Source organism: Pongo pygmaeus, chromosome 3 (assembly GCF_028885625.2).
Source record: "Pongo pygmaeus isolate AG05252 chromosome 3, NHGRI_mPonPyg2-v2.0_pri, whole genome shotgun sequence".
Classification (NCBI taxonomy): Eukaryota; Metazoa; Chordata; class Mammalia; order Primates; family Hominidae; genus Pongo; species Pongo pygmaeus.
In genome coordinates, this window is record NC_072376.2 from 178,102,214 (window position 1) to 178,128,208 (window position 25,995).

Below are 25,995 nucleotides of genomic sequence, written 5' to 3' on the forward strand. Positions count from 1 at the left end.
GTGAGGGCTACTGGCAAGTTCAGCTCTGGACTAGTCCATGTGGCACAAGGGACACCAGAGGACTGGCGCACGTTGACATTTTTGCTGGATTTTGCATTTGGAAAGGTTTCATTCTATAATAATAACAATAGACTCCAAATATATACCTTCCCTGATACTTTTACAGAAAACCTTTGGCCTTATATCACTACTACACCTACTTCAAATATTTTACAGTCTGTGGAATCTAAGATAAATGATGAATGACCTGGAAGGCTATTCACTCTTGTTTAATATTTTTTCCATGTTTCTGAAAGTATTTCCGGACATTGTTTAACCTCGTTAATTGTTAGAATTAATTATGTTACAAGAGTTAGGGTTTTTTTGGTCAATAAGCAGATGAAAATTATTTTTTTCATTGGTTCCAAAAACTAGTTATATGAATTATACTGTAATTAGAATATTCTAATCAGAATATTCTACTTCACAGAAATGATGTGGGAATCAGTTACAAGATGGTTTAGCAATTCCAAAAGGGAAGACTCTAGAAATATAACTTTTTCTTGCCAATTTTGTATTCTCAGTGCTAATAAATGTATTTCATCATGTTACCAATTTTGTATTGTCATGTGTCCTGTATGTTTATGTTTCTGAAGCTTCTTAAGAAATTAATACCTCGCAGGAGTTTCAGGAGCTGTATTTGTGGAGAGGTCTTGAAGGAGTGGGTTGCCCCTCCACCAGGTGGGTGTTTCTCATTAGGTGGAACGAGAGACTTGGAAAAGAAAGAGACACAGAGACAAAGTATAGAGAAAGAAATAAGGATCCTCAGCATATGGAGGATCCTGCCAGCCTCTGAGTTCCCTTAGTATTTATTCATCATTCTCGGGTGTTTCTCGGAGAGGGGATATGGCAGGGTCATAGGATAATAGTGGGGAGAAGGTCAGGAGATAAACACATGAACAAAGGTCTCTGGTTTTCCTAGGCAGAGGTCCCTGCGGCCTTCTGCAGTGTTTTGTGTCCCTGGGTACTTGAAATAGGGAGTGGTGATGACTCTTTAGGAGCATGCTGCCTTCAAGCATTTGTTTAACAAAGCACATCTTGCACAGCCCTTAATCCATTTAACCCTGAGTTGACACAGCACATGTTTCAGGGAGCACAGGATTGGGGGTAAGGTTACAGATTAACAGCATCTCAAGGCAGAAGAATTTCTCTTAGTACAACAAAATGGAGTCTCCTATGTCTGCTTCTATCTACACAGACACAGTAACAATCTCATCCCTCTTTCTTTTCCCCACAAGGTCTTGTACCTCCTGTGCTGTTGCAGAAAGGTAAGTTAATTGATTTCTGTGTTGGGGGGGTTTCTAACACTAATCTCAGAATCAGCGAAATGCTAGAAGGACTCAATGAACTTGGAAACACTGATACATTCTGAGTCACAATTTATTACGGTGAAAGGCTGTAGATTAAAATTAATAACGAAAAAATGTACATAGGGCAGGGTCCAGGAGACAGCAGGCACAGGCTCTAGTTGTCTTCTTCCATAACATGTAAGTGAAGAGAAAAAATATAAGCTAGTCTAGTATATGTAGTAATACTACTGTGTGAATATACACACCCATACATGAAAAAGTCTGTGTGATGGAAGAATAGATTTAAAAATAAATCTAAATATGTGTGGAATCATGGGTGATTTTTATTTTTTCCTTTCACTTTACTAGTTCTGGGTCACGGTCAATTAACGAAAATATTACCCAAACCCCTACTGTGACTGTTTACTATTTGCTAGGTCTAATTCAACTGTAAGGCCAGCTCCTGTGTGAAAATGGGAGAAATTACTATAGGGCATTTGGAATGTTCTCAAGCAAAGCCAGTGAGTGTGAACAGTAAGATTTTGTGAATTTTAAAAAGTATGTATTACTTGAAAACAAAAGTATTACTGGGAGACATGGACTAGATGTTTACATCCCCCTAAAATTCACATGTCCAAACCCTGACTCTCGATGCAATTGTATTAGCAGTTGCAATCTTTATCAGGTAATTAGGTTTCCATGAGGTCCTAAGGGAGGAGCCCCCATAATGGGATTAATGTCTTTTTGAGAAAAGGAAAATAATTCACAGGTACCTCACTCTGCCTTGAAAGGTTATAGCAATAAGGCAGCCTGCAGGCCAGAAGAGGGCCCTCACCAGAACCAGGCTGGCACCCTGATCTTGGGATTGTCCACCCCTGGAATTGTCATAATTAAATGTCTCTTGTTTAAACCACCAAGTCTATTGTAGTTTTTTATAGCAGCCCAAGCTGAGTAAGACACTGGGTAAAAAATATTAGCAAAAAGCTTGTGATCTAGCAACTGCTACCTCAAACATCACTGGTATTAAATTACCTTCCCAGTCTTCACCCATTATTCACTCTGGGTGAGTTATTACCTCATTTGCCTGAACTACCGGTCCACAATTTTTAGTATGTTGCATTTTAGAAAATGCATAAGCACAGATGGGGGCTTTGAGCTCTATGTTTTCAAAGATTTATTTCTATATTCCTGGTCCAATAGTAGGATGGTATAATAAATCTTGATAGCAACTAGGAAAATACATCTTCTCTGTATGTACTTCCTTATTTAGAATGGCGTTGATGCCTCCTGGACAATTACTTTGGCATAGGAATTTTACTATCACCAGATACACATCACCAGAGTTCTTGTAAACATTTGCTTGAAAACACATTAAATTTATATGTTAACTGGGGAGAACTGAGACCCTCAAACTCAAGATCCTATTGAAGGTAAGTAACTTAGATTGAGGGTGAACCTTATTTCTTGATTTTGAGTCAATAACAAGGGAATGTTGTTAGCTCAGCACAGCTCCCTCCCAACTCAGACTCCACTGTCCAATGCCCCAAACCTCACTGCACTTGAGGAGCAGGCTGGGTTGAATATTGAGCACCAGCTTCATTAAACTCCTGTCTGATCACTTCCACTTCTGGAAAGCTCACTTGTATTCTCAGAGTTTCCTTAGCTGTGTTAATTTAAATATTGTGGGGAAAAGAAAGAGAGAGAAGATTTTTACTGTGTCTATGTAGAAAGAAGTAGACATAGGAGACTCCATTTTGTTCTGTACTAAGAAAAATTCTTCTGCCTTGAGATGCTGTTAATCTGTAACCTTACCCCCAACTCCATGCTCTCTGAAACATGTGCTGTGTCAACTCAGGGTTAAACGGATTAAGGGCTGTGCAAGATGTGCTTTGTTAAACAAATGCTTGAAGGCAGCATGCTCCTTAAGAGTCATCACTACTCCCTAATCTCAAGTACCCAGGTACACAAACACTGCGGAAGGCCACAGGGACCTCTGCCTAGGAAAGCCAGGTATCATCCAAGGTTTCTCCCCATGTGATAGTCTGAAATATGGCCTCGTGGGAAGGGACAGACCTGACTGTCCCCCAGCCCGACACCCGTAAAGGGTCTGTGCTGAGGAGGATTAGTATAAGAGGAAGGAATGCCTCTTTGCAGTTCAGACAAGAGGAAGACATCTGTCTCCTGCCCATCCCTGGGCAATGGAATGTCTTGGTATAAAACCTGATTGTATGTTCCATGTACTGAGATAGGGGAAATCCACCTCAGGGCTGGAGGTGGGACATGCGGGCAGCAACACTGCTCTGTAAGGCACTGAGATGTTTATGTGTATGCATATCTAAAGCACAGCACTTAATTCTTTACCTTGTCTATGATGCAGAGATCTTTGTTCACATGTTTATCTGCTGACCTTCTCTCCACTATTATCCTATGGCCCTGCCACATCCCCCTCTCTGAGAAACACCCAAGAATGATGAATAAATACTAAGGGAACTCAGAGGCCGGCGGGATCCTCCATATGCTGAGTGCTGGTCCCCTGGGCCCCCTTATTTCTTTCTCTATACTTTGTCTCTGTGTCTTTTTCTTTTCCAAGTCTCTGGTTCCACCTAACGAGAAACACCCACAGGTGTGGAGGGGCAACCCATCCCTTCAAAATATATCTATATTGATGCTTTCCCCTCTCTAACGACCATGTATTTCAACAGGAATGGAAGTAAATGACAGCACTCCTTTAAAACAATATAGTTTCTCTGAAATGTCCACATAGCTCTTGGAGATGCCAAACAAGCCACTGGAAAGTGCTGCTTTCCAAATTTAGGAAATTAAAATCAGACAACACTGTTTCAGTTGCTGTTTTAATTGACTGGATCTTATTTAAATTTGGTGGGAGATGAATCCTGTTCTAATTCATACTGCACAGTTCAGGAAACCGGGTGCGGCAGGTTAGGTGAGTCCCAGGGCTATGCCGCCTCTGAGTGGGAGGAGCAGCTGGTGCCTTCACCTCTAAGCTGTGGCACCTGTGGCAATGGATCACTGCTCCCAACTTCAGAAACTGAGCATTTGCTGTGTATTTTGTATTATTTGATAGCACCATTGCTGAGTGAACCTTTGCCGGGGACCCTCAAACTCCAACCTCTTTTTGGTTCCCTTGAGGTTACCTTGCTATTCTGCCCTCAGACTGCTTTAAATATCACTTTAGGAATTAGGACGAGGCCGGGTGCAGTTGCTTAGGGCTGTAATCCCAGCACTTTGGGAGGGCGAAGCGGGTGTATCACCTGAGGTCAGGAGTTTAACATCAGCCTGGCCAACATGGCGAAACCCCGGCTCTACTACAAATACAAAAATTGTCCGAGCGTGGTGGCTCACGCCTGTAATCTCGGCAATTTGGGAGGCCGAGAAGGGCGGATCACCTGAGGTCAGGAGTTCGAAACTAGCCTGACCAATATGGAGAAACCTCGTCTTTACTAAAAATACAAAATTAGCCGGGTGTGGTAGCACATGCCTGTAATCCCAGCTACTCAGGAGGCTGAGGCAGGAGAATCGTTGGAACCCGGGAGGCGGAAGTTGAGGTGAGCTGAGATCGTGCCATTGTGCTCCAGCCTAGGCAACAAGAGAGAAACTCCGTCTCAAAAGAAAAAAAAAATTAGCCGGGCATTGTGGCAAGCACCTGTAATTCCAACTATTCGGGTGGCTGAGGTAGGAGAATCTCTTGAACCCAGGGGTCAGAGGTTGCAGTAAGCCAAGATTGCACCATTGCACTCCAGCCTGGGCGACAAGAGCAAATTCCATTTCAAAAACAAAAAAGCAAACAAAAAAAGAATTAGGGCAGGGCACGGTGGCTCACACCTGTAATCCCAGCAGTTTGGGAAGCTGAAGTAAGTGAATCACTTGAAGTCAGCCTGGCCAACATGGTGAAACCCAGTCTCTAGTGAAAACACAAGAATTGGCCGGGCATGGTAGTGGTGCACGTGTAGTCCCAGCTACTCAGGAGGCTGAGGCAGAAGAATCGCTTGAACCCAGGAGGTGAAGCTTGCAGTGAGCTGAGATCTCACCACTGCACTCCAGCCTTGGCAACAGAGTGAGACTCCATCTCAAAAAAAAATTAGTTAATCTAACCCAAATATTGTAGTTCATATTTTTCTCTTTGAGACAGAGTCTCACTCTGTCACCCAGGCTGGAGTGCAGTGGTATGATCTCGGTGCACTGCAACCTCTGCCTCCCAGGTTCAAGCAATCCTCCAGCCTTAGCCTCCTAACTAGTTTGGATTACAGGAGTGCACCACCATACTTGGCTTATGTTTGTATTTTTAGTAGAGATGAGGTTTCACCATGTTTGCCAGGCTGGTCTCGAACTCCCAACCTCAAGCGATCTGCCCACCTCATCCTCCCAAAGTGCTGGGATTAGCCACAGGCATGAGCCACTGAGCCCAGCCCATCATCACTTTCTAATTCCAGAACATTTTCTTTTTTTTGAGGAGTGCGATCTCAGCTCACTGCAAGCTCCGCCTCCCGGGTTCACACCATTCTCCTGCCTCAGCCTCCCAAGTAGCTGGGACTACAGGTGCCTGCCACCGCACCCGGCTAATTTTTTGTATTTTTAGTAGAGACAGGGTTTCACTGTGTTAGCCAGGATGGTCTCGATCTCCTGGCCTCGTGATCCGCCCACCTCAGTCTCCCAAAGTGCTGGGATTACAGGCTTGAGCCACTGCACCCGGCAATTCCAGAACATTTTCATAAGCCCAAAGGGAATTCTTTGCCCAGTGAGAGGTCTCCTTCCTCTGGGCCTTGAAACTGACCATCCATCCCCTTTCTGACTGTATAAAGTATTTTGGTTAACTAACATAAATGAAATCATACAATGGTAGCCTTTTGTATCTGGTTTCTTTCAGTAAGCATAATGTCTGCAATGTTCATCTAATGTCGAAGCATGGGCCAGTAGTTTGTTCCTTTTGTGGGTGAATAATGTTGCACAGTATTGTTGTACTACTTTGTTTATTCATTCACAGATTAATGAAAATTTGGATTTGTTTCCATTATTTGGCTATTATGAATAATGTTATTATACTATGAACATTTGTGCACAAGTTTTTGTGTGGACCTATGTTTTCAATTTTTAAAAATACATATCAAGGAGTAAAATTGCTGAATTTAATGCAACCTGATTACGTTTGAAGAACTGCCAAAATACCACAGCAGCTATATAATTGGACATTTGGTGTGACCCTTTTGAAATTAAAATTTAAATATACCTTCAACTAGTTTCTTAGTTCTGTTTGTTTGCTTTATAATATTTGGAAGTCAAATATTGCATGAGAAAATCTAGCAGATTTACAACGTTAACTGAAGATGTAATCTCAAATAAGAATTGTGGAGTCAGTGGCTAATAGGATGAAAGATGTCAAAAGTGATTTGATGGTGATATAAAAGGGTACAGAGGATGCTATGAGAGAATGGAAAAGCGCTAGCAGAAGCTACGACTTTGGATGAATTACCCATTCTAGGACTCACTTTCCTCTTCTTTGTAGAGAATGCAATCATCATTACCTGTCAGTTCTGATACACAGATTCCATTGAAAGTTTAGGTGAAGCACTCAATCCAGTATATGTATCATGATGAATAACTCAGTAAATGCTAGCTGTTCTCTGGGAACAAACCAGAGGGCCAAGTACATTGCGAGAAACATTAATCTAGAAGACTGGATACCCTACAGATTATTCAGAACACATCCATTTCATTTATAGTATTTCCCAGAGAGAATTTTTCTCAAATTTGGTAATCCATTTAAAAATAGCCTGAAGGCTGGGCGAGGTGGCTCAAACCTGTAATCCCAGCACTTTGAGAAGCCCAGGTAGGCGGATCACCTGAGGTCAGGAGTTCGAGACCAGCCTGGCCAACATGGTGAAACTTCATCTCTACTAAAAATACAAAAATTGGCCTGGCCTGGTGGGCACCTGTAATCTCAGCTACTGGAATGGCTGAGGTAGGAGAATCACTTGAACCCAGGAGGAAGAGGTTGCAGTGAGCCGAGATTGCACCACTGCACTCCAGCCTGGGTGACAGAGCAAGATTCTGTCTAAAAAAAAGAAAAAAAAAAGAGCCTGAAGTATATATAGTGATATAGGATAAAAATAAATGATAAGTAGGCAGTTGTAGCATATGCAAGTAGCTCCCATTTGGAGATAAACAAAGGGGACCATTCTATACATAACCCATATTCATATAAATGTGTTATTTTTGTATATGCATAGACCATTTGGGAATACCTACAAAAAGCCATTAACAGCAATTATCCTTTAGAAGGAAAATGAGTCACAGCAAGTTACTGTGTAACTGTTGTGCCAGGTAGGGCTTTCTTGTGGGGAAAAGAAAGAGAGATCACATTGTTACCATGTCTGTGTAGAAAGAAGTAGACATAGGAGACTCCATTTTGTTCTGTACTAAGAGAAGCTCTTCTGCCTTGAGATGCTGTTAATCTGCAACACTACCCCCAACCTTGTGCTCCCTGAAACATATGCTGTGTCAACTCAGGGTTAAGTAGATTAAAGGCTGTGCAAGATGTGCTTTGTTAAACAAATGCTTGAAGGCAGCATGGTCATTAAGAGTCATCACCACTCCCTAATCTCAAGTACCCAGGGACACAAAACACTGCAGAAGGCCGCAGGGACCTCTGCCTAGGAAAGCCAGGTATTGTCCAAGGTTTCTCCCCATGTGATAGTCTGAAATATGGCCTCATGGGAAGGGAAAGACCTGACCGTCCCCAGGCCTGACACCCATAAAGGGTCTGTGCTGAGGAGGATTAGTAAAAGAGGAAGGAATGCCTCTTTGCAGTTGAGACAAGAGCAAGGCATCTGTCTCCTGCCCATCCCTGGGCAATGGAATGTCTCAGTATAAAACCCAATTGTATGTTCCATCTACTGAGATAGGGGAAAACTGCCTTAGGGCTGGAGGTGGGACATGCGGGGGACAGCAATATTGCTCTTTAAGGCATTGAGATGTTTATGTGTATGCATATCTAAAGTACAGCACTTAATTCTTTACCTTGTTCATGATGCAGAGATCTGCTGACCTTCTCTCCACTATTATCCTTTGACCCTGCCACATCCCCTTCTCCGAGAAACACCCAAGAATGATGAATAAATACTAAGGGAACTCAGAGGCCAGTGGGATCCTCTGTATGCTGAACACCGGTCCCCTGGGCCCCCTTTTTTCTTTCTCTATACTTTGTCTCCATGTCTCTCTCTTTTTCAAGTCTCTGGTTCCACCTAATGAGAAACACCCACAGGTGTGGCGGGGCAACCCACCCCTTCATCTGGTGCCCAACGTGGGTGCTTTTCTCTAGGGTGAAAGTACGCTCAAGCGTGGTCATTGAGGACAAGTCGAAGAGGGATCCCAAATAGAAGAGGGATCCCAGGTACATCTACAGTCAGCCTTTGATAAGCTTGTGCACGCGGAAGAAGCCAGGGTAACAATAGGGCAAACAACTAAAAGTAAATATGTCTCTTATCTCAGCTTTATTAAAATTCTTTTAAAAAGAGGGGGAGTTAGAGTATCTACAAAAAATCTAATCAAGCTATTTCAAACAATAGAACAATTTTGTCCATGGTTTCCAGAACAGGGAACTTTAGATCTAAAAGATTGGAAAAAAATTGACAAGGAACTAAAACAAGCAGGTAGGAAGGGTAAAATCATTCCACTTACAGTATGGAATGATTAGGCCATTATTAAAGCAGCTTTAGAGCCATTTCAAACAGAAGAAGATAGCGTTTCAGTTTCTGATGCCCCTGGAAGCGGTGTAATAGATTGTAAAGAAGAGACAGGGAGAAAATCCCATGAAAAAAAAGGAAAGTTTACGTTGCGAATATGTAGCAGAGCCGGTAATGGCTCAGTCAACTCAAAATGTTGACTATAAACAATTACAGGAGGTGATATATCCTGAAACGTTAAACTTAGAAGAAAAAGGTCCAGAATTAGTGGGGCCATCAGAGTCTAAACCATGAGGGCCAAGTCCTTTTCCAGGAGGTCAGATGCCCATAACATTACAACCTCAAATGCAGGTTAGAGAAAATAAGACCCAACCGCCAGTAGCTTATCAATACTGGCCGCCGGCCGAACTTCAGTATTGGCCACCCCCAGAAAGTCAGTATGGACATCCAGGAATGCTCCCAGCACCACAGGGTAGGGTGCCACACCCTCTGCCACCCACTATGAGACTTAATCCTATGGCACCACCTAGTAGACAGGGTAGTGCATTACATAAAATTATTGATAAGTCAAGAAAGCAAGGAGATACTGAGGCGTGGCAATTCCCAGTAATGTTAGAACTGATGCCATCTGGAGAAGGGGCCCAAGAGGGAGAGCCTCCCACAGTTGAGGCCAGATACAAGCCTTTTTGATAAAAATGCTAAAAGATAGGAAAGAGGGAGTAAAACAGTATGGACCCAACTCCCCTTATATGAGGACATTATTAGATTCCATTGCTCATGGACATAGACTCATTCCTTATGATTGGGAGATTCTGGCAAAATCGTCTCTCTCACCCTCTCAATTTTTACAATTTAAGACTTGGTGGATTGATGGGGCACAAGAACAGGTCCGAAGAAATAGGGCTGCCAATCCTCCAGTTAACATAGATGCAGATCAACTATTAGGAACAGGTCAACATTGGAGCACTATTAGCCAACAAGCATTAATGCAAAATGCGGCCATTGAGCAAGTTAGAGCTATCTGCCTTAGAGCCTGGGAAAAATTCCAAGGCCCAGGAACCGCCTACCCCTCATTTAATACAATAAGACAAGGCTCTAAAGAGCCCTACCCTGATTTTGTGGCAAGGCTCCAAGATGCTGCTCAAAAGTCAATTGCCGATGAAAATGCCCAAAAAGTCAGGTGGAATTGATGGCATACTAAAACACCAATCCTGAGTGTCAATCAGCCATTAAGCCATTAAAAGGAGAGGTTCCTTCAGGATCAGATGTAATCTCAGAGTATGTAAAAGCCTGTCATGGAATTGGAGGAGCTATGCATAAAGCTATGCTTATGGCTCAAGCAATAGCAGGAGTTGCTTTAGGAGGGCAAGTTAGAACATTTGGAGGGAAATGTTATAATTGTGGTCAAATTGGTCATTTAAAAAAGAATTGCCCAGTCTCAAATAAACAAAATATGACTATTCAAGCTACTACAACAACAGGTAAAGAGCCACCTGACTTATGTCCAAGATGTAAAAAAGGAAAACATTGGGCTAGTCAATGTCATTCTAAATTTGATAGAAATGGGCAACCATTGTCGGGAAACCAGCAAAGGGGCCAGCCTCAGGCCCTGCAACAAACTGGGGCATTCCCAGTTCAGCCCTTTGTTCCTCAGGGTTTTCAGGGACAACAACACCCACTGTCCCAAGTACCTCAAGAAATGAGCCAGTTACCACAATACAACAATTGTCACCCGCCACAAGTGGCAGTGCAGCAGTAGATTTATGTAGTATACAAGCAGTCTCTCTGCTTCCAGGGGAGCCCCCACAAAAAATCCCCACAGGGGTATATGGCCCACTGCCTGAGGGGTCTGTAGGACTAATCTTAGGAAGATGAAGTCTAAATCTAAAGGGAGTTCAAATTCATACTGGTGTGGTTGATTCAGACTATAAAGGCAAAATTCAATTGGTTATTAGCTCTTCAATTCCTTGGAGTGCTAGTCCAGGAGACAGGAATGCTCAATTATTACTCCTGCCTTATATTAAGGTTGGAAATAGTGAGATAAAAAGAACAGGAGGGCTTGGAAGCACTGATCCAACAGGAAAGGCTGCATATTGGGCAAGTAGGGTCTCAGAGAACAGACCTGTGTGTAACGCCACTATTCAAGGAAAACAGTTTGAAGGGTTAGTAAACACTGGAACAGATGTCTCTATCATTGCTTTAAATCAGTGGCCAAAAAATTGGCCTAAACAAAAGGCTGTTACAGGACTTGTCAGCATAGGCACAGCCTCAGAAGTGTATCAAAGTACTATGATTTTACATTGTTTAGGGCCAGATAATCAAGAAAGTACTTCCTATGTTAAAAAACATTTATTATCTTGTTTTGCTGTAATGGGAGTTCCAGAAAAAAGTGGGACAAAAAAATCAATGGGAGTTCCAGAAAAAATCAAAACTGACAATGGCTGGGCGTGGTGGCTCACACCTGTAATCCCAGCACTTTGGGAGGCTGAGGCGGGTGGATCACCTGAGGTCAGGAGTTCGAGACCAGCCTCAACGTGGAGAAACCCCGTCTCTACTAAAAATACAAAATTAGCTGGGCGTGGTGGTGCATGCCTGTAATCCCAGCTACTCAGGAGGCTGAGGCAGGAGAATTGCTTGAACCTGGGAGGCGGAGGTTGAGGTGAGCCAACATCACGCCACTGCACTCCAGCCTGGGCAACAAGAGTGAAACTCCATCTCAAAAAAAAAAAAAAAAAAAAAAAACTAATAATGGATCAGGATATTGTAGTAAAGCTTTCCAAAAATTCTTAAATCAGTGGAAAATTTCACATACAACAGGAATTCCCTATAATTCCCAAGGACAGGCCATAGTTAATAGAACACTCAAAACTTAGTTAAACAAAAAGAAGGGCGAGACAGTAAGGAATGTACCACTCCTCAGATGCAACTTAATCTAGCACTCTATGCTTTAAATTTTTTAAACATTTATAGAAATCAGACTACTACTTCTGCAGAACAACATCTTACTGGTAAAAAGAACAGCGCACATGAAGAAAAACTGATTTGGTGGAAAGATAATAAAAATAAGACATGGGAAATAGGGAAGGTGATAACGTGGGGGAGAGGTTCTGCTTGTGTTTCACCAGGAGAAAATCAGCTTCCTGTTTGGATACCCACTAGACATTTGAAGTTCTGCAATGAACCAATCGGAGATGTAAAGAAAAGCGCCTCCACGGAGATGGAAACACCAGCCACATGGATAGATAATCCTTTTGAAGTATATGTTAATGATAGAGTATGGGTACCTGGCCCCACAGATGATCGTTGCCCTGCCAAACCTGAGGAAGAAGGGATGATGATAAATATTTCCACTGGTTATCGTTATCCTCCTATTTGCCTAGGGAGAGCACCAGGATGTTTAATGCCTGCAGTCCAAAGTTGGTTGGTAGAAGTGTACCTACTGTCAGTCCTATCAGTAGATTCACTTATCACATGGTAAGCGGGATGTCACTCAGGCCATGGGTAAATTATTTACAAGAATTTTCTTATCAAAGATCATTAAAATTTAGACCTAAAGGGAAACCTTGCCCCAAGGAAATTCCCAAAGAATAAAAAAATACAGAAATTTTAGTTTGGGAAGAATGTGTGGGCAATGGTGCGGTGATATTACAAAACAATGAATTCGGAACTATTATAGATTGGGCACCTCGAGGTCAATTCTACCACAACTGCACGGGACGAACTCAGTCGTGTCCCAGTGCACAAGTGAGTCCAGCTGTTGATAGCGACTTAACAGAAAGTTTGTACAAACATAAGCATAAAAAATAACAGTCTTTCTACCCTTGGGAATGGGGAGAAGAAGGAATCGCTACCCCCAGACCAAAAATAATAAGTCCTGTTTCTGGTCCTGAACATCCAGAATCATGGAGGCTCACTGTGGCCTCATACCTCATTAGAATTTGGTCTGGAAATCAAACTTTAGAAACAAGAGATCGTAAGCCATTTTATACTATCGACCTAAATTCCAGTCTAACGGTTCCTTTACAAAGTTGCGTAAAGCCCCCTTATATGCTAGTTGTAGGAAATATAGTTACTAAACCAGACTCTCAAGCTATAACCTGTGAAAATTGCAGATTGTTTACTTGCATTGATTCAACTTTTAACTGGCAGCACCGTATTCTGCTGGTGAGAGCAAGAGAAGGCGTGTGGATCCCTGCGTTCATGGACCGACCGTGGGGGGCCTCGCCATCCGTCCATATTTTGACTGAAGTATTAAAAGATGTTTTAAATAGATCCAAAAGAGTCACTTTTACTTTAATTACAGTGATTATGGGATTAATTGCAGTCACAGCTACAGCTGCTGTGGCAGGAGTTGCATTGTACTCTTCTGTTCAGTCAGTAAACTTCGTTAATGATTGGCAAAAAAATTCTACAAGATTGTGGAATTCACAATCTGGTATTGATAAAAAATTGGCAAACCAAATTAATGATCTTAGACAAAGTGTCATTTGGATGGGAGACAGGCTTATGAGCTTAGAACATCGTTTCCAGTTACAGTGTGACTGGAATACATCAGATTTTTGTATTATACCCCAAGTTTATAATGAGTCTGAGCATCACTGGGACATGGTTAGATGCCATCTACAGGGAAGAGAAGATAATCTCACTTTAGACATTTCCAAATTAAAAGAACACATTTTCAAAACATCAAAAGCCTATTTAAATTTGGTGCCAGGAATGGAGGCAATCGCAGGAGTTGCTGATGGCCTTGCAAATCTTAACCCTGTCACTTGGGTTAAGACCATCGGAAGTACTATAATTATAAATTTCATATTAATCCTTGTGTGCCTGTTTTGTCTGTTGTTAGTCTGCAGGTGTACCCAACAGCTCCGAAGAGACAGTGACCATCGAGAACGAGCCATGATGACGATGGCGGTTTTGTCGAAAAGAAAAGGGGGAAATTTGGGGAAAAGAAGGAGAGATCAGATTGTTACTGTGTCTGTGTAGAAAGAAGTAGACATAGGAGACTCCATTTTGTTCTGTACTAAGAAAAATTCTTCTGCCTTGAGATGGTGTTAATCTGTAACCTTACCCCCAACCATCTGCTCCCTGAAACATGTGCTGTGTCAACTCAGGGTTAAATGGATTAAGGGCTGTGCAAGATGTGCTTTGTTAAACAAATGCTTGAAGGCAGCATGCTCCTTAAGAGTCATCACCACTCCCTAATCTCAAGTACTCAGGGACACAAAACACTGACGAAGGCAGTGTCTCGGTATAAAACCCTCTTGTATGTTCCATCTACTGAGATAGGGGAAAACCACCTTAGGGCTGGAGGTGGGACATGCAGGCAGCAATACTGCTCTTTAAGGCATTGAGATGTTTATGTGTATACATATCTAAAGCACAGCACTTAATCCTTTACCTTGTCTATGATGCAGAGACCTTTGTTCACGTGTTTACCTGATGACCTTCTCTCCACTATTATCCTATGACCCTGCCACATCCCCCTCTCCGAGAAACACCCAAGAATGATGAATAAATACTAAGGGAACTCAGAGGCCAGCAGGATCCTCTGTATGCCGAACGCCGGTCCCCTGGGCCCCGTTTTCTCTTTCTCTATACTTTGTGTCTCTTTTCCAAGTCTCTGGTTCCACCTAACGAGAAACACCCACAGGTGTGGAGGGGCAACCCATCCCTTCACTATCAACAGTATAAACAGAAAAACTAGAGAAGGGGAGAAAATTTTTGCAATGTATATATCTGACAAAGGTCTAAAACCCAGAATCTACAGTTGACTTAAACAAATTTACAAAAAACACCCTAACATTAAAACGTTTGCCCCCATTAAATTGTGGGTAAATGAAATGAACAGACAATTCTCAAAAGAAGAAATATATACAATCAACAAGCATATGAAAAAAGCTCAATATCACTGATAATTAGAAAAATGCAAATCAAAACCACAATGACATACCATCTCACACCAATCAGAATGGCTATTAGGAAAAAGACAAAAAACAACAGATGCTGGCAAGGTTGTGGAGAAAAAAGCTTTTACACTGGTGGTTGAAGTGTAAATTAGTTCAACCATTGTGGAAGACAGCGTAGGGATTTCTCAAAAAGCTAGAGACAGAAATGCCATTCAACCCAGCAATTTCATTACTGTGTATATACCCAAAAGAATATAAATGATTCTATTATAAAGATACATGCATTCATATGTTCATTGCAGCACTATTTACAATAGCAAAGACATGGAATTAACCTAAATGCCTATCAATGATAGCCTGGATAACAGAAATGTGGTACATATACACTATGGGATACTATGCAGTCATAAAAAGGAATGAGATGTCCTTTGCATGGACCTGGATGGAGCTACAGGCCATTATTCTTAGCAGACTAATGTAGGAAAAGAAAACCACACTTAAAAGTGGGAGCTAAGTGATGAGAACACATGGAGACATGGGGGAAACCACACACACTGGGGCCTGTCAGAGGGTTGGGGGGTAGGAGGAGAAACAGGATCAGGAAGAATAGCTAATAGATGCTGGATTAATACCTGGGTGATGGGATGATCTGTGCAGCATATCACCATGGCGCATGTTTACCTATGTAACAAACCCACGCATCCTGCACATGTACCCCTGAACTTCAAATAAAACTTCAAAATAAAAAAAGAATGAAATTGTCCTACATTGAAGCATTATATCTAATTTTCAGAACATGTTAGAGAGACATTCCTCTTAATATTAGGTACTAAAGGATACTTAACAACATACTAGAGCAGATCTAGCATAACTGAGAAATTTCACACTCATGTCCCTGTTAGCTGGTGTAAAGAATGACTGTTGAGTCTGCTCTTTTATACTTTTCAACTCAACCCTGAGTGGTAAAACATTTATAGGAGAGAAGGCTCTGTATACAGATTGTCCTCAGGATAGATGGTGGAACATATACTTTTTGCACTTTATTATGGATTTATCAAAAGATTAAGTGCATTTTTGACTTATAATATTTTGAATTTATGATACATTTATTGGGATGTAACCCTATCATAAATCAAAAAGCATTTGTATGTACTGTCCTACATAGAACTCACTCGCTATATATGACTATAGAGGAATTTAAATGTTGCCAATAAAAACTGTGTAAATTTTAATTAATCTTGATTAATAGTACCACATGGACCTGATGGAGATCATTTTGAAAAAATATGCTTCCAGCTGATGAGCTTCCACATCCTGCCTTTATCTCTATTCCTCTTTCAAAATGTATATTGACTGAATTTACCCTATTTTTTTTTTAATCTCCTATCTTTTTGTCTTGCCCTTCTGGAAAAATTTTTCGACTTTATGTTAAAAATAATATGTAGCTAGTGACTACTATGTAGGAAAGTACATACAAATGTTCCTTGATTTATGATACGGTTACATCCCAATACATGCAAACAGTAAACAGTGTTTCATGATTCACTTGATTTGCATTTTGACTCCACTCCTTTATTTTAGCATCTACTAGGATTAAATGGTGGGCCACTCTTTGATAGCACTGCTGGACTCTCTCTGACCAAACACCATGAACATCCTTTGTGTTTTCCTCTTCCCCATATTCTCTCTCTTTCCCCCAAGCATATGTTTTCCGTGTGCCTGTTTTAACCCCTTCCTGTTGTGTTTAGAAACATAACTGAAATGTCTGCTCATGTGTTTATCTTGAAGGACAAAATATTTAAAAAATTAAGTGAAAGCCAGTCAGGTATGGTGGCTCACACCTGTAATCCCAACACTTTGGGAGGCCAAGGCGGGTGGATCATCTGAGGTCAGGAGTTCGAGACCAGCCTGGCCAATGTGGTGAAACCCCGTCTCTACTAAAAATACAAAAAAAAATTAGCTAGGTGTGGTGGTGGGCATCTGTAATCCCAGCTACTTGGCAGGCTGAAGCAGGAGAATCGCTTGAACCCGGGAGGCAGCGGTTGCAGTGAGCTGAGATCATGCCACTGCACTCCAGCCCGGGCAATAAGAGCAGGAAACCTCATCTCAAAAAAAAAAAAAAAAAATTAAATGGAAACCATGAAGTTTTTTATGTATACATTTTTGTTCCACATTGAATTTCTGGATGAATAATTGTTGGGTTAAAGACAATATATTTTCTTTTCTTTCTTTTTTTTCTTTTAAAGCAATATATTTTGAATATTTTGACACACATTGTTAGATTGCCCTACAATATAGCTAATAATTTTATCTCACTTACATATATAAAGAGATTATATGTGTCTCTAAATCAATAAAAACTAAGAAATCATAATTCAGAAACATACATTAAAAAGAGTTCACACTGGGGCAGGGTGATGCAATTGAATTTTAAGGAATGATATTGCCTGAGGCAGAGATGACATAGAGAAAAAACTGATCATATACGTACGTGTATCATCGGAGTTTTAAAATATTCATTTAAAATGTGCAATTTGTGGGTAAACCACTAATTAAGATATTAGGTTAACAAACTAACTTCCCAGACAATATGTGATATTACATCCATGGTGGCTATTCACAGAAAAGTTATTCACACTGGTTTTGTTTATTGGCGTGGTTTATTTTTACTAGGTTGATTGTTTTGGCAACTTTGGCAGTTTACCATATGTTAACATTTTATATATATGAAAAGAAAATGTATGGTGCACTGCCATATATTTTATAGACATACAGATATATAGATATTAGATAGATAGATAGATAGATAGATAGACTCGCTGTGTTACCCAGGCTGGTCTTGATCTCCTGGGCTCAAGCGTGATCGTCCTGCCTTGGCCTCTCAAAGTGCTGGGATTACAGGTATGGGTCACTTGCTTGGCCCATTTTTATTATTAGCTTATGCAACTTTAATTTCTGAACTTCGAGTTTTCCCTTCAATCTGCATTCTTTACTCCCATTCTGTTTTATCCAGGTGGTCACACTAAGGTACTTCACAAATTATGAAATATGTATGTAGCCTTGCAAAATATAAAGTATTACTCTCTGTCATGATGGGTGCTTGATGGCTCCACTTTTTACCACTCTGTGTGGCCTATCAATACGTCATTTGTGAGTAATTTAAGTACACTTTGAGTAAGAATTGTTTTTAAATTCCTGAAAGACAGGACGGTTGTTTTCATTTATAGTACTAAACATCTAGGATATTAGAAGTGATTGGCCAGAAATTATTTGTTTTTGCTTGTCTACAATATGCCAGTATTGTCCAATAACAATATATTGCATTTTAGTTGTTTGATTTTTTTGTCTGGTGTAGCAGCAGAACACTGCCCAAAACAACTCTTAGATTCCTGCTGGTTTCTATTACACAGAATGCTTTGTTTACATGAAGAAAGTGATCTACTTTATATACAAAACTATTTTAAACCACCTTCTATTAATTCAACTGGCTTATGACCAGTTCTTTGGAACAAGGACATAAAAACCATGGTTCCTTTCTTCACGAAAATAGAAGGCAGACTAGTAAAAACCAAACATTGTTTTTCTCAGCCTCCTTGTGGATGGAGGATCAGAACATGCCCTAGTCTTCTCCAGAAAATAGTGTTCTGAGCTGTCACACATTTTTAGGTTTATATTGTAGGCTATTGTGTGGGTAGTGATGGGGGCAAGTCAAGTGGAACTGCAAAAATTTACAAGTTTCTGGAGAAGAGGGTAGAGTACAGTATATAACCTCAGCCTCCTGCTCACAGAAAATAGGTGCTCCCAGAAAGCCCCATCACAGAGCTCTTCATTGCCCTTGAGTGAGAGGCTGAAAATATTCTGGCTGCACTTTTGAGAGCTGAGTAGGATTTTTGTAGGTTGCAATCTCACTCTCCATCTCTTAATATGGGCTACCTGTGAAGGTAGTGATGGGGACAAGTTGTGTGGACCTACAAAAGATCACAGGTTCTGGAGGAAGTAGAAGAGGTAGAGTGCAGGATGTGACCTCAGGCTCCTGCTCACAGGAACAATGTGCTCCGAGAGAGCCCCACCACAGAGTTCTTCATTGCCCCTGAACTGGAGGCAGGACACACTGTGACTGTGTTTTTGGGAACTAAGTAGGATTTGAGGAGGTTGCAATCTCACTCTCCATCCCTTAACATCTCTAGCCATCAATTTTCATCTCTGAATTGGAACCATAACTGCTGTGAGGGGGCGTGCAATGGAGTAGCATGTGTAGTTCTGTGCAGGGCACACATCTTATTCATTTCGTGCACTGAATGAGCCTCCTTCAGCACCCCGACTCCCAGAACAGGTTTTCTCCCTGCCTCTCACTCTAGGTTCACTATGGGAAGAACTGTCACTGTGTGGATAAAGCCCCTAAGACAGTTCATGTCTGGCCACCTTCCATCCACCACTCATCAAGATTTGTGACCTTAAGGACTTCTCCTTGCCAGGAATCTGTAACATGAACAGGCTGGGCATGGGCTGGGGAGTGTTGAGTAGAAGAGCAGGACCTCAGAAGGCAGCATCAGGCAAAGTAAGTACGTGTTTTATTGAGGGCCTAACTCTTGACTCTGATCACATAGGGATTTACAGACAGGACAGATGGGCTTCCTTTCTGGCTACAGCAACACCTATAAAGACACCAGATTCAGCAACGTGGGCTTCCATGCCACACGCTCAGCCATGTGAGTCTCTTAGGAAGCTGCAGATCTGCAATCTTCTGCCTGTAGAATGCTCCATATCTCACCTAAAATATATTCAAAAAAATCTCCTTACACTCCAGTGACAAGGTTTATTTTATAAAAATGAAATTTACTTTTCATAGATTTTCCAAACCATTTTCACTGCTCAGTGAAAGTTGAAAGCAGAGAGATTTGTGAAGCCCCATGCAAAAATTGAGCCATTTACAGATTTGTCAAGCTCAAGATGTTTACTCAGTCTGAGTAGTCTGCCCACCTGATATTTAAATATTTATATTTTATAAGATTAATCTTTTTTATACATTTGTAGCATAAAATTAAATATTCGTTTTTACAAGGTTGTGTGTGAATGATTGCTAAATCATTGCTAAAAAGCAACCAGTTAAGAATCCAAATTTGTTTAATAAAATTCTGCCAGAAATAAACTGTAAGATGTCACAGATTTCAGAGTGCAGAGAATGCTTTCCAGAGAAGGTAACATTAGGTTGGGATATAAAGAAAGAGTGTGTGGAAATAAGGGAGTAAACAATGTGTTTGGGACATGAGAATTCTCATGGACAAAAGCTCCCCATGCAAAGGTCCTGTGGCAGGAGAGTTCCCTGTGCTGAGTGTGGAAATAGAGGTGAAGGGTGAGATGGAGATTAGGGGGTACCAGACTGTTAGGTCCTTTGGGGACATGGTAAAGAGCTTGATTCTTTCCAAGAGCTGTAAAAGCTGCTCCAGTGTATGAAGGAGCATGATTAAAATTGCAATTTGAAATCATCACGTGCAGGGAGTGGAAAGGCGTGAGGTGGAGTGAAGTGGAGCAAATCCCTGAAGGGGCCGTGCCGTGCAGTTGTGTGGAGACGGTCATGTGGAAAATTGACTCAAATGGGACCTGGGATCTGCCTCAGGATGGGGGTGGGGCGGGGCATGGGAAAGAGTGCAGGTCATTCTAATGGCGGCCGCATCTATCAGGTAGGCCAGGCCTCCGCATCGGGCCCTGCTGCCTCCTGGCCCTGGGACTTCCTGCTTCATTGCGGGTGTTCTGGGGTCTCTTTTTCTCCCAAGGCTTCCTTGTGCCCAGGTCATTTCTTGGAGACAGTGATTCCCGGAACGGAAACCGTCAACAGCTGCATAACTCCTTGGCTTGGGACTTTTCAGTTTCTCTTTCTAGATACAGGAGGGCCCTGAGTTGGTCCCTCTGTATCTCCCCCTGCTAGTTGGGGAATTCTGCAGCCACTGGAGTAGGTTCAGCTTGTTGTGAGGGGCAGGGAGCAGGAGGTGGACTCAGCCCAGGCCTTCAGAACTGAAGGGCAAAGTTCATTCCTCGTCCTGCAGTGCTAGAAATTGCATCAGGGAGACAGGGTGAAACTTCTGTGCTCCAAACCTGCACACAGCTGGGTGGCACTTGGAGAGGCCCCATTGAGCCTTTCAGAGGTCCTGAGTCCGAATCTGCGAAGATGGGATTAAAGTGCTTTGGGCGAATTAAGGAGGATTAACAAGGCGTAAATTAGATCATGTATATTCGCGCCACCCGCATCTACCTGCCGAAATTTAATCACAACCGATTCCCACTCACCCATCAGGAGCTCATTTACAGCCTGGCCCCGCCCAGGCCCCTCAGGGGCGGGGCCGCAAGTCCTCGGTGGACGGGGCCCTAAGTGCCACCTTGCTGCTGGTGCATATAAATCTGGGTCTCAGCGCTGACCTCAGTCTGGTGCAAGAGTGTCCTCGGCCGACGCTCTCGGAGGTCCGTGTCCAAGACCCTCCTGAATCATCTGCTCCAGGTAAGCCGGGAGTAGTACCTGGGGAAGATGGATCCTAGAAAGACCCCTGACTCCCTGCGTGCCTGCTCTGCCTAACGGGAGCCGGCAACTTGTGAAGGAATCCAAACTGGTGATCTGGTTATTTTTAAATAGATGCCGTTTATTATGGTTCCCAAGGATTGACACTGCAGAATCACGGTGGGGAGAAGATGGAAGTCACAGTTACTGGGACTGCAGATATCCAAACAGGGGCACATTTACTACAGTCGTAGGGTTAGTAAGACAGTCACGGTACTGTCCCTGCTGCTCTGTAACAGTGTCAGGGAGGTGAGTCCTCATGGACATCAGGGGATGCTTGGGTCAGGAGGAAGTAACAGATGAGCTGAGAGCTGATGACAGCATAGGAGATCTGCTTGTACAAAAGTGCTGGGAGAACGTTAGGGAAGGTGGGAGCTGCAGAGAGCTGGGGCCAGGAGACGTAGGTGGGGGCACACTGTCCTCAGATGGGAGCAGCAGGTCTGTGGGAGAGGGGCATGAGCAGACCCTTGTGCCTGGACAGTGGATCAGAGGCAGCCCCAGTGGGGGCAGGTGGGGTGGGCAGTCAGGGGCAGGGGCAGGTGCAGGCATCCCGAGGGACAAGTTGGTAGTTTGTGAAGGGTGGTATTGGGGATGACCGAAGGTGGGCTCCATGTCAGTGGGATCCTGAGTGTGGACATCCTGGGGTATGATATTAGACACCACTGAGTGTCTTTCTACTGCAAGGAACATCTTCTGTCCTGAATTAATCCTTCCTGGCTAGTCAAGTATCACATAGCCACAAAGGAGCTAGGATTTTGGCCCAGGAAGCCTAGCTCAGCCCCTGCTCTCACCCCACCAGGCTTCCTCTCCTTCCTGCTTCACTGCGCTGAGTCTGCAATCATTTTAACCTTGCCAATCCGATGAGGCACAAAGAAAAATCTCTGCTGTTCTCCACTCTGATGTGTCTGGATTATATAAAATGATCTGCTTTGTTTTTCCAATTGTGTACTGGTTTCTAGGATTTACATTTTTCTTTTTTTTAATGAATCTTCCTCTGTTGCCCAGGCTGAAGTGCAGTGGCATGATCTCCACTCAGTGCAACCTCTGCCTTCCCACCACACGTGGCTAATTTATTTATTTATTTGTTTATTTTTTGTTTATTTTTTTTGAGACGGAGTCTTGCTCTGTCGCACAGGCTGGAGTGCAGTGGCGCAGTCTCGGCTCACTGCAACATCCACTTCCCAGGTCCAAGCGATTCTCCTGCCTCAGCCTCCCGAGCAGCTGGGATTACAGGCACCCACCACCATGCCCTGCTAATTGTTGTATTTTGAGTAAAGACGGGGTTTCACCATGTTTGCCATGCTGGTCTTGACCTCCTGACCTGAGGTGATCTGCCCGCCTCAGCCTCCGAAGTGCTGGGATTGCAGGCTTGAGTCACGGTGCCCAGACAACTTTTCTATTTTTTATAGAGATGGGGATTTGTTATGTTGACCTGGTTAGTCTCGAACTCCTGAGCTCAAGCCATCTGCCGTTCTTGGCCTCTCAAAATGGTGGAATTACAGGCATGAGCGCCCAAGCCCAGCTGATTTACATTCTTAGCAGCTCTGTATGAACCTTCCTGACACACCGCACCTTTAGTTTTTGGCCTCCAGCTGTCAAACCCAGAATGCCCTTATGCCTCCAAGGGTTTTGAGATAATTGAATCAACAGTCTTTAAGGGCTGGCATTATTTTGATTCATTCTTCCTTCTAGTGTGTAGCTGTTCTCTCATTCCAATTTAAATATCGGGATTTAACCATAACATGTTCTCTGTGGGGTGCTCTGAATTTTCCTCTACACTGAAAGTCAGCTGAAAGTTCTAGTAAGCCTCTCAGGCTCTCAGCTTCCATTTCAGAATCAGTACCTGTTTCTAAGAGTAAGCACCAGCCCTTCTCAAGATCTTGTTTGTACAAATCCTTTACTAGGTGATAGTCCATACATTACTTTAAAGACAAGTCATGTGTCTTTAAGTGTGTGTTTCCCAGCTTACTTCACACTGAAATCCTGACCTCCAATTTCATTCTGAGCATTATGTGAAAAATCACAGTTTTCTTACTTGACACTCATCAGAGTTAATCAAATCTCACCAAACTTCTAGCTGTATATGTGCACAATTGAGTGCACAATTGATATATACAGCAAATGAAAAGCTCAGATGACCAAGTAAACATTGGGCTATTATGAATCTAGTACTATCAGAAATATCTGTGGTTTAACCCTAAAAGTTCCAGATGCTATTGTAGGTTTTTCACAGGATTTCAATGATTGAAGTTGGCATTTTTATCCTTCTGTAGTTGATTCTGCTTGAATCCAATATGTTAAGTTACTTTCTCAGGTACCTCACCAAGGATGTGACTAAGACTAGAATCTAACCCAAGGAGATGGCATCTAGTTCACAATACCAGGTCATTTCCACAAAACCATGCAACCCTGTGTGGTTTATTTAGATGTGGGTGGATTGCTGAGAGTGAAGAGAAGAATCAGTGGTTGCCTCAAATGTGGCATTGAGCAGAGCACAAAAAGTAGGAAGTTCTGCTCTAAGGTGGGCCCTCTTCAGCAGGTTGGGCTCTGTGGGTACCAGGAAAATGGCAGCCTTTTGTAAATGAAGAAATATTTTCTCATCCCCAGGACCTCACAGGCATTTTAGAGTCATGTCTGCTTTCTGAACAAGAGAATTGCTGAACTTGGCTTTGAATTCTCTCTCCTTCGCAGCTACTTGCCCAACTGCTCTGTGACCTGCCACAGGTGGAGGCAGAGCTGCTCTCAGCAGCTGAGGCTGGTGACCCCAGAGGACATCAAGGACTGACTTTAACAGACAGGGAGACCTTCAGGACAGGAAGGTCAGGGAGATCTGAGGGAAGAGTAGCTTCTCTGTCCAGACCTTCATTCACAGCCTGATGGCAGAGGCAGCAGCCCTGGCAGGACTCCAGGAAGAGGCCAAGTGCTCCATCTGTCTGGATTACCTGAGCGACCCCGTTACCATTGAATGTGGACACAACTTCTGTCGTTCCTGCATCCAGCAGTCTTGGCTGGATCTACAGGAATTGTTCCCTTGCCCTGTCTGTAGTCACCAATGCCCAGAGGGCCACTTCAGGAGCAACACCCAGCTGGGAAGGATGATTGACATTGCCAAGCTACTCCAGAGAGCCAGAGGCAATGATGTCAGGCAGGACAAGACGCCCCTGTGGGAGAAGCACAACCAGCCCCTGAGCGTTTTCTGTGAGGAAGACCTGGTGGTGTTGTGTCCCCTGTGCACTCAGCCCCTGACCACCAAGGCCACCAGGTGAGCCCCATAGAGGAGGCTGCCTCTCATCACAGGGAGAGGCTCCACAGTTACCTTGAGCCCTTGAAGAGGTGGGTGGCTGATGTTAGGAAGCTGCGAGCCACCCAGGACAGAAAGTTGTTGGAGCTCAGAAAGAAGATGGAAAGCCAAAGGCAGGAATTACCCTCTCAATTGAAGCGCCTAAAGAAGTTTGTTGACCATGAAAAGCAGGTAGCTTTCTGCAGATTAGCTGAGGAAAAGAAGGACATTCAGAAGAAACTTGGTGCAAACATAAGGGCATTTTCAGAACACATTTCCACCCTGAAAGGTCTGCTCACACAGGTGGCCGAGATGAGTGTGATGGCAGATGTGAAACTGCTGATGGATGTAAGGACCGTCCTGCACAGGTGTAAGGCCTGTAGACCCCAGCTGTCCACTCTGCGCGGCTCCAGAAGGAAGGATACAGGCTTCCCCTGAAGTACTCGGCTCTTCAGAAAATCATACAGAAGTTTAGAGAAGTTACTCTGGATCCTGAAAGTGCACATCCTCATCTGCGTGTCTCTGAGGATAAGAAATGTGTGACATTTGTGAAGGAAAGTCAGAGAGTTCACTGGAATCCAAAGAGATTGTTGTCCCATCCAGTGGTCCTGGGTTCTGAGGGATTTGAGTGTGGCCGGCATTACTGGGAGGTGCAAGAGGATGACAAGCCGATGTGGACCGTGGGGGTGTGTAAGGAATCCCTGCCCAGGAAGGGAAAGTGGCCCCTGTCAGGACAGAGCATGTGCTGGGCTATCCAGCTGCAGAATGGTGAGTGTGTGGCCCGAGGCGCTGTTCCTGTCATCCTTCCACTGAAGGAGAAGCCCAGAGGAATTGGCATTTATCTGGACTATGAGTTGGGTGAGATCTCCTTTTACAATTTGAATGACAGGTCTCACATCCATTCTTTCACTGATACATTTTCAGAAGTACTGAAGCCTTATTTCTGTATGAGGCATGATTCAAAACCTCTTAGAATCTGCATAGTGACAGATTATGATGATGGCTGAACTGTGACATTGCTTTATTTTCATCCTGTAATTTATACAATTGTCACTGAATTTAGCATCCATAAGTTTTATAAAATACTTTTATAAGTTTAGTCTTCTCATTCTGTTTTCTCTTATTTTCAAAACTTATTTTGTTTCAATAGCAAGAGATATTGTAGAAATTAACATATGTGAGGATAAACTATTAAGTGTTCTGGAAATCTAAAACTAGAGTGTATGAA

General features: G+C 42.9%; 1 pseudogene; it reads left to right on the forward strand.

Moving 5' to 3' along the window:
- The first annotated feature begins 4,016 nt into the window (after window positions 1–4,016).
- On the forward strand, window positions 4,017–13,931 carry LOC129034628 (endogenous retrovirus group K member 8 Gag polyprotein-like; annotated as a pseudogene).
- Window positions 13,932–25,995: the final 12,064 nt, after the last annotated feature.